We start from the raw sequence: 7,589 nt of genomic DNA on the forward strand, positions 1-7,589 counted from the left end.
CAGAAGAACAGGTGAACAGTTTTTTCTTTTTTTTTTTTTTTTTTTTTTAAACTAGGCGGACTGGGTGGACTACCAGTCGCCAGCATAGCCATGTGGATTATTCTGCCACTAACAGACTATGCTCTGAACACTAACTAACTAGGGATCACCCATCCCCAATATAGTCTCTCAAATACCCCGGCCTGACCCGGGCACGGGCTGGTCGGGCTTCTAGGGGCTCGGCCAGCTCAGGTGGGCGCCTGGCTGGAGCCCTCAGCTGCTCATCAGGAATCTCAAAGTCATCTCCAGCCCCTGGGTCCACGGCGAGGGGCGGCGCCACCTTCCGAAGCCGATTCGCGTGCCAGCGTGATCCATCGGCCAGGCGGAAGGTGGCTGGCCCCAGCTGAGCGGTGACCTGTATCGGCGCAGACCAGTAGGAGAGCAGCTTGTGGCCCCGGTCGGGACGGCGGATCCGGACCCAGTCCCCCGCTGTGAAGGAAGGCACTCTCACCCTCCGTCTCTTGTCGTACCGCTGCTTCATCCGACGCTGAGCATCCATGACCCTGGCGCTCTGGCAGGGTGCTGCTGCTGCCGTGATGATCGCGGGGGGCCGCAGCCGATCCAGGGGAAGCTGCAGCTCACGCCCCATCATCAGGAGGGCGGGAGAGCTACCGGTAGTCGAGTGTGGTGTCGCCCGGTAGTGCAGCAGAGTGCTGAGCAGTGCGGCTGGGAAGGAGAGAGCATCTGCCAGGTGCGCTCTGATCCCATTTTTTAGCGTCTGGTTGAACCTTTCAACCCCTCCATTCGCCTCCGGGTGGTAGAAAGCCGTGCGGACGTGTTTAATCCCCCTCCCCTCCACGAAGGTGGCGAACTCGGCCGAGACAAACTGCGGGCCGTTATCTGTGGTGATGGTGTCGGGGACGCCCCATCGGGCAAACAGAGAGGAGAGGAAATCTGTGACGACACGAGCTGTCACTGACCCCGTAGCGACCACTTCCGGCCACTTTGAATGGAGGTCGTAGGCCACCAGGAGGAAGCGTTGGTGGTGCGGGACGCCGTGGAGCTCCCCACAGATGTCCAACTGAATGTGCTCCCAAGGCTTGGGAGGCCACTCCAAAGGTTGCAGAGGCGGCGGTGGTGGCGAGCCCGTCTTACCGCTGACCAGGCAGGCGGTGCAGTCCCTCACCATAGTCTCTATGTCCCGATCTATGCCTGGCCACCACACCAAATCCCTGCAGCGTTGTTTCACCCTGACGATGCCCAGGTGACCCTCGTGCGCCATAGACAGGACGCGTGACCTGAGGCTGGTGGGAACGATCGTGCGGAGCCCCCGGGCCACACAGACGTCATTCCAACAGGACAGCTCGTCCCTGACTCGGTGAAAAGGCGCCAGTTCCTCCGGGATTTTCGCGGGCCATCCCTCCCGGACATAAACGCGGAGCTGGGAGAGCATCAGGTCCTCCTCTGATGCGAGCCGAAGGTCCTCCAGGGAGACTGTGGCCTGCAGGGGGGTGTGTAGCATAAGGATGAGCTCCGGCTCCATCGTGTCTGGGCCCGTGTCAGGCGCCGGGTTGGGAGTGGCGCGGGAGAGCATATCAGCCACCACATTCTCTCTGCCGGGGGTGAACAGTGTGGTGAAGTCATATGGCTGGAGCCTCTCTGACCAGCGGTAGATTCTGAGCGGCCTGTGCCCCGACCCTGACGTGGCGAGCAGGGCCGTGAGGGCCTGGTGGTCCGTCCGCAATGTAAAGTGCCGCCCATATAGGTACATGTGCCACCGCTCACACGCCCAGATGCAGGCCAGCGCCTCCCGCTCCCCCACCGAGTATTTCTGCTCGGCCTCCGTGAGGGACCGAGAGGCGAACGCCACTGGGCGCTCCGTGCCACGCTGAACCTGCGACAGCACCGCTCCAAGCGCCGTGCCAGACGCGTCACAGGTGACGAGGGTGGGGCTTGCGAGGTCGAAGAATGCGAGGACTGGCGGTGAGGTGAGCTGCGCCTTGAGCTGGCGGATAGCTGCAGAGCAGGCTGGGGTCCACTCCCAGACGGCGTCCTGTTTAAGGAGCTCACGAAGCGGGGTGGTGGTCGCAGAGTATTGGGGAAGGAAACGCAGGTAGTAGGCCGTCATCCCCAGGAAGGATGACAGCCGAGCTGGGCATGATGGCTCGGGCAGAAGCAGCACAGCCTCCACGTTGGAGTGGAGCGGGCTGAGGCCGTCCGCGGTCAGGCGGAACCCCACAAACTCGATGACGGGAACGGCAAAGGTGCACTTCTCGCCATTAAGTGTGAGAGTGTGGTGGGCGAGGACGTCCAGCACCCTCGCCAGGCGCTCATCGTGAGCGGCCGGTGTTGCGCCATGGACCACGATGTCGTCCAGGAAAACGACCACGCCCGGGATGCCGGCAAAGATGGTCGCCATGATCTTTTGGAAACAGCTGGGGGCTGAGCTGAGGCCGAAAGGCATGCGGGCGTAGCGAAAAACCCCCACATGCGTGACGAAAGCTGTAAGGCTGCGACTGTCCGGGTGCAGCGGAACCTGCAGGTAGCCCTGGCGAAGGTCGAGCTTCGTGAACACAGAGGACCCATAGAACTGTGCAGCCAGTTCCTCCACTGTGGGCAGCGGATACTTGTCTGGGATCACCGCCTTGTTCACCTGCCTGAGGTCGATGCACGGGCGCAGGCCCCCTGACTTTTTCTTCGCCACCACCAGGTTCGAAATCCACGGGGAAGCGTCGACACGCTCAATGATGCCCGCATCCAAAAGCTTCTGTAGCTCGGCGGTGACCTCGTCACGCAGGGCGAGGGGCAGGCGGCGCAGGGGCTGAATCACCGGACGCACTTCAGGCTTGAGGAGAGGCTGGTGGTCAAAAGCGGTGAGGCGGCCCACCCCACTGAACAGAGCAGGCCAGCCCTGTTGCCAAGGCGAACCAACCGACAGGATGGCGGCTCCGGCGTTGTCCATGAGGGCAAAGCCCAGTTCACAAAATAAATCCACGCCCATGAGGTTGGCCCCCTGGCGAGCCACCTGGAAAGTGAATGAAGGGAGAGTCTTAATCCCGTATCGCACCGTGAAGGTGATTGTGCCTGCCATTCCTATTTTAGCGTGTCCATAGCCGTACAGATCCTCGGCGTTGGCGGCGAGCATCCGGTGCGGAAAGAGCCGGCGGACCGTGGAGACATTTAGCAGCGATTTGGAGGCCCCCGTATCCAGCAGCAGCGGAAGGCACACCCCATCCAGCTCCAACGTGCACCACTTGAACGCACGCGAGGTGGCAGCCACCGAATGGATGGTCGTCCGCGTGGGTGCGCCAGATGAACGGGGCGGCGGTGGGCCCTCAGCGGCAGGAGCGGAGCGGCAGACCCGGGCGAAGTGATTCTGTTTGCCACAGCGTTGACACTTCTGGCCCCTGGCAGGGCAGTTCGGAGCTCGGTCAGGGTGTGACGAGGATCCGCAATTTCCACAGGCCCGGCGTGTTGCTGCGCCCTGGCGCGCTGTAAAGTTCACATCGAGGCTGTCAATGTCATCCTGGAAAACAGGAGTGACACCCTCCGTGGGTGGTGCCACCGTCTGGGCCATTTGCAAGGGCCTGGAGGAGAAAGGGTTGGAGGGCGCTAACTGTGATGCTAAGCCTGCTGCTGACTCAAGTTGAAAAGCTATTTCCACAGCCTTTGTCAAAGTCAGTGTATCTGGCATCATTAGCAACTTCTCTCTGAGCTTCGGATTAGTAGTGTGTTCAACTAGCTGATCGCGTATCAGTTCATCTTCCAGCGCTTCAAACTTACAGAGGCTGGCCAATCCCCTCAGATCGGCGACGTAATGGTGAACGGACTCACCGGCTTGTTGACGCCGTTGGCGAAAGACGATCCGGCGGAGCATGACATTTTGCGGAGCAGCAAAGTGTCCAGACAGTAACGTGATACAGTCCACATATTTAGCAGCGGGTCCGAGAGTCCGAAAAATCCGCTGTCCCTCGTTGCCTAGGCTGTGAATCAACAGAGCCCTCTTCCTGGCGTCATTAGCTCCAGCTAGCGCGGCAGCTAGCAGGAACGTCTCAAAGGACTCCAGCCAACGATCCCACGGGACTGGTGGCTCGCCGGGCAGAGCGAGGAACGGGGAGAGAGGTGACAGGAGAGAATCCATAATCCTCGTCGCCAAATGTTATGTTCCAATAACATGCGGACTACGACGTTACGTTAACACGTTTATTAGGCATGCCTCTAGCTTCAACATACATCAACATCCGCTTTACGACAGGCAGCACGTAAACCCCTTGTGTCGTCTTAAAGGCACAGTGTCCCATACACAACAGTAGCATGTGCCTTTACTACATCTAAAACTCTAGCTAGTTAGCATCAATGTTAGCGGAGTTTTAGCCGTGGCATTAGCATCGATGCTAGCAGACTTTTAGCCGTGATGAGAGCACATTTGCAGAGATGCCAGTGACAACAGAATACACCCAGGCTTAGCTAAGGGTCTTACCTACATGAGGGGGCATTGTGTTCACAACATGTAGGCCTACAACTACTGTATCGTTACTTGCATGTCTAACCAGAGAGATATGATGAACAGTGCAGCCACACTGACTGTCAGGCACCACCAGATATGGGAGCGCTTGTGATTGACACCAGCTAGGCACAAGCAGGCGGAGTTTTTCCTTTTCTTCCTCCATAAAAATGTACGGTGTTGTTGGGGGGTGGGGATGTTATTCAATCGGGTGTATCGCCCCACCACCGTGTAACACCGGTAACACCGACTGCCGCGGCAAGCCTACCGGCAGGGACTCGAACCGACGACCTTTCTCCAACCTCTAAGCATTTCTCTGATCATTGGCTCAAAACGTGGCGGCTCTCATAAACAACTGTAATATATGTAAATATGAGCCGAGCCAAGCACAATAAGCTTGCTAGAGTCACAGTCATGCCTTAGCAGTGATGTGTTACTGTAATCACATTACTTTTTCCTGTCACAGTAAAGTAAGGAATTGCTGTTCCAATTTCAGTAATCACATTACAGTGACTGATCCAACATATTGTTACAGGCTGTTACATGCATTACACTCTTTATCCCTTTAATCTCTATTGGTTTATAGACAGATTTCCCCCTGTTCTTTGCCCGCCTTCCAGGCATGTCGGAAATATCGGGAATTTGTGAGTGGAGTGCGTATGACAGAGCCAACAAATAATAAATATCACTTGGAAAGTCAGAATTTAATGCTGTAGGCTCAGTTTTTATTGCAAATCTTAAAAGAGAGATTTTGGGCCATTATGCAGACTATGTCTGCTCGTAATGTGGGCTTAGGTCTACAATAGTTATTGGCCTAATGAACGCATGTATAAAGCCCAGCACGATCGCTTTAGGGTGCAACACAAAAGTCAATGAACATTAACAGTAGTGTAACTAGTTACTTTTCTCAGGGAGTAATATGTAAAGTAAGCAATTACTTAGAAAGGAAACAAGTAACGCGTAATTTATGACTCCACCCCCCCCCCCCCCCCCTCCCCCAGTAACAACCCCAACACCGTGCCTCAGCATACTGACCTGACACATGCTCCTGACACGGAGAGCGAGTGCGCGGTAAGCTGCGGTGCTGCTCTGAGATCAGTGGGAGGAGGAGGACCACCCGGCTGACGAGCTAATCCCTGTAGCTGCAGGGCTGAAGCGTAGCTGCTAGACACACTCTGACAAGGCTAGGCCACTCCTGGATGGGATATTTAGAGTGCGGCTAACAGCACAATGGCAGCTATTGATGACTGGTGTTGGGTTTGATCCTGCCATGCTCTAGTCTGCTTCTGGTGGTGAGAACGAAGAATAATCAAGTCCCGGAGGAGAGGAGAGGCTCACAGTTACAGTTACCTCTCTCTCCTTCACCCTGCCTCTTGGCGTTACAGCTCGTGATCAAAATACCTGAAGGTACAGGTGAGTGATAGGAATGTTTTTCAAAGACCAGCTTGGTAGATTCTCCGCCTACTGAACCAACACGAGGGTTGCAGCAGGTACGAGCCCCCGTGTTACCTCCAGCTTGCTCAGATGTCCATACAGGCACAATTGGCCGTGTCTGCTGCAGGGTAGGACACTAAAGCTTAATTTATACTTATTAGAAAGTGTCGCTCAGCACATGGTCGCAGACGAAAAAGAAAGTGTCGCTCATGGTGTTGCATTTATACTTCAGTGAACGTTCGCCTCGGTTCAACCGTCACGTGACACTCGAACGCTATCAAGTGCAGAAAGCCAAGAGAAGAGAGGGAATGGAATGCACAGTGAAACCACCTTGGAGGCAAGATGTAACGTACTTGGCTGCAGCCTCATATAAACAACACACAACCACACAACTCACCTCCTCTCTCTCTGGGAAATTGGTCATGATGTTCTTTGTGATTTTCATGAAGTCATACATCAAGGACAGGCTGATACACGTTCATTCATTTCAATCGATCGAAAACCAAAACAAGGAAGTAAAGCGCGTGCCGTCTATATAGCCAATCAGACTTGCGCAATACTATGACATAGTCAGCGACACTAGACATTTCCCTAGGTAGCAGACACTGCTCGCCGACACTTGAAAGTGTCGAGTCAAGTCCTCATTTCTGTCGGCGACCGTTTCAAAAGTGTCTGCAGACAAAGCATAAATTGGGCTTAAGGGTATACGTGTCCTGGTTGCTGCAGTAGTGCCTTCCTCTGGTCGGTCGGGGCACCTGTTTGGGGGGGGGGGGGGGAGGGGAACTGGGGAGGTTAGCGTGATCGTCCCACGCGCTACGCCCTGCAGGTGAAACTCTGGCAGAGGGGGTGGAGCAACAACTGGGACAGCAGGGGCTATTGGCCAAGTATAATTTGCGAGAAAACGGAAGAAAAGGGGCAAAAAGACCAGGTTGGGACCCAAACATGGGGTGGATGTCTCGTGGATGTCTCGTCATAGACGCTGGGGTAGCTGGCTGGGGGCGTGGTCAGGGTGGGGTAAATCCCCCCGTTCTCCCCATTCAGTATAGTTAGCATTTAGCTGCTAGCCCAGCCCAGGCAGACAGCATCAGGGATTCAACCAATGCAATAAACGCACATCTGAACCGAAAAGTCTATGTACCTGCTCTAGAATCCCCAATCCTGTAGTGTAGAGCCACAGCACCGTCCTTTGGTGAGTCATTGAGATATATGGTGTTTTTTTACCACCACTCGCGCGCCAGCCGTACTAATATTTTGTGGGCGTTATTTCTATGGGGTGCAGGAACATTAATATTGGTCTCCTGATTATTATGGATGAATTAATATCCCACTGACTCATATTTCCTTGGGTTTCTCAAGTCCAAACCATTTGGATGAAACACTGCAGGTGTTACTTACAGCTTACAGCTTAAGGTAAATTATTTTACAGAATAGCTTCCAAAAATCAACTGGATGACAAAACGTTATGTGGAAACGAGGATGCCCAGAGAGAAAGGGTCTGAGCAGGATCAGAAAGAGAAAGGGTCTGAGCAGGATCAGACTGAGAAAGGGTCTGAGCAGGATCAGACTGAGAAAGGGTCTGAGCAGGATCAGACTGAGAAAGGGTCTGAGCAGGATCAGACAGAGAAAGGGTCTGAGCAGGATCAGACAGAGAGAGAAAGGGTCTGGGCAGGAT

This window comes from Poromitra crassiceps, assembly GCF_964638095.1.
Source record: "Poromitra crassiceps genome assembly, chromosome: 8".
NCBI lineage: Eukaryota > Metazoa > Chordata > Actinopteri > Beryciformes > Melamphaidae > Poromitra > Poromitra crassiceps.